This window comes from Xyrauchen texanus, chromosome 2 (genome assembly GCF_025860055.1).
Source record: "Xyrauchen texanus isolate HMW12.3.18 chromosome 2, RBS_HiC_50CHRs, whole genome shotgun sequence".
Classification (NCBI taxonomy): domain Eukaryota; kingdom Metazoa; phylum Chordata; class Actinopteri; order Cypriniformes; family Catostomidae; genus Xyrauchen; species Xyrauchen texanus.
The window spans coordinates 9,325,823-9,328,322 of NC_068277.1; the positions used below are offsets into that span (position 1 = coordinate 9,325,823).

A 2,500-nucleotide genomic window follows, 5' to 3' on the forward strand; every position below is an offset into this window, starting at 1 on the left:
TATATACACTCACCTAAAGGATTATTAGGAACACCTGTTCAATTTCTCATTAATGCAATTATCTAATCAACCAATCACATGGCAGTTGCTTCAATGCATTTAGGGGTGTGGTCCTGGTCAAGACAATCTCCTGAACTCCAAACTGAATGTCAGAATGGGAAAGAAAGGTGATTTAAGCAATTTTGAGCGTGGCATGGTTGTTGGTGCCAGACGGGCCGGTCTGAGTATTTCACAATCTGCTCAGTTACTGGATTTTCACGCACAACCATTTCTAGGGTTTACAAAGAATGGTGTGAAAAGGGAAAACATCCAGTATGCGGCAGTCCTGTGGGCTAAAAATGCCTTGTTGATGCTAGAGGTCAGAGGAGAATGGGCCGACTGATTCAAGCTGATAGAAGAGCAACTTTGCCTGAAATAACCACTCGCTATAACCGAGGTATGCAGCAAAGCATTTGTGAAGCCACAACACGCACAACCTTGAGGCGGATGGGCTACAACAGCAGAAGACCCCACCGGTACCACTCATCTCCACTACAAATAGGAAAAAGAGGCTACAATTTGCAAGAGCTCACCAAAATTGGACAGTTGAAGACTGGAAAAATGTTGCCTGGTCTGATGAGTCTCGATTTCTGCTGAGACATTCAGATGGTAGAGTCAGAATTTGCGTGAAACAGAATGAGAACATGGATCCATCATGCCTTGTTACCACTGTGCAGGCTGGTGGTGGTGGTGTAATGGTGTGGGGATGTTTTCTTGGCACACTTTAGGCCCCTTAGTGCCAATTGGGCATCGCTTAAATGCCACGGCCTACCTGAGCATTGTTTCTGACCATGTCCATCCCTTTATGGCCACCATGTACCCATCCTCTGATGGCTACTTCCAGCAGGATAATGCACCATGTCACAAAGCTCGAATCATTTCAAATTGGTTTCTTGAACATGACAATGAGTTCACTGTACTAAAATGGCCCCTACAGTCACCAGATCTCAACCCAATAGAGCATCTTTGGGATGTGGTGGAACGGAGCTTCGTGCCCTGGATGTGCATCCCACAAATCTCCATCAACTGCAAGATGTTATCCTATCAATATGGGCCAACATTTCTAAAGAATGCTTTCAGCACCTTGTTGAATCAATGCCACGTAGAATTAAGGGAGTTTATCTTCTATTCTGAAGGCGAAAGGGGGTCAAACACAGTATTAGTATGGTGTTCCTAATAATCCTTTAGGTGAGTGTATATAGTGAGAGAGAGAGAGAGAGAGATATTCAGATAGTAAATATACTGTATATATATATATATATATATATATATATATATATATATATAGTGAGAGAGAGAGATATTCACATAGTAAATATATTGTATATATATATATATATATATATAGAGAGAGAGAGAGAGATATTCACATAGTAAATATACTGTATATATATATATATATATATATATATATATATATATATATATATATATATATATATATATATATATATATAGTGAGAGAGAGAGAGATATTCACATAGTAAATATACTGTATATATATATATATATATATATATATATATATATATATATTGAGAGAGAGAGAGAGAGAGAGAGATATTCACATAGTAAATATACTGTATATATATATATATATATATATATATATATATATCATGTCAACCAGCTTATCCTGTGTACAGGGTCATAGGATATATATATATATATATATATATATATATATATATATATATATATATATATATATATATATGAGAGAGAGAGAGAGATATTCACATAGTAAATATACTGTGTATATATATATATATATATATATATATATATATATATATATATATATATATAGAGAGAGAGAGAGAGATATTCACATAGTAAATATACTGTATGTATATATATATATATATATATATATATATATATATATATATATATAGTGAGAGAGAGAGAGAGATATTCACATAGTAAATATACTGTATATATATATATATATATATATATATATATATATATATATATATATTAGAGAGAGAGAGAGAGAGATATTCACATAGTAAATATACTGTATATATATATATATCCATCGTCAACCGCTTATCCTGTGTACAGGGTCAAGGGATATATATATATATATATATATATATATATATATATATATATATATATATATATAATTCAAATTTTCAAATTCAAATTGCTTTATTGGCATGACTGTACATATTACAATATTGCCAAAGCTTGGAACACATAGAATAATTATTAAGACATCAAAATAATAAAGTATATAACTTAAATTTAAATGTACAAATTAAATTCATTGTACAACTTAACAGTGTAACAGATTACAATATCTATGATATATATCACAATATATATATATATATATAGTGAGAGAGAGAGAGAGAGATATTCACATAGTAAATATACTGTATATATATATATATATATATATATATATATATATATATATATATATATATATATAGTAGAGAGAGAGAGA

General features: G+C 31.3%; 1 protein-coding gene across 13 annotated transcripts in view; it reads left to right on the forward strand.

Annotated features, from left to right (window-relative positions):
• mical2a (microtubule associated monooxygenase, calponin and LIM domain containing 2a) overlaps positions 1 to 2,500 on the forward strand; it is an 89,924-nt gene that overhangs the window by 13,899 nt on the left and 73,525 nt on the right. The gene's annotated exons all lie outside the window — the stretch shown is intronic.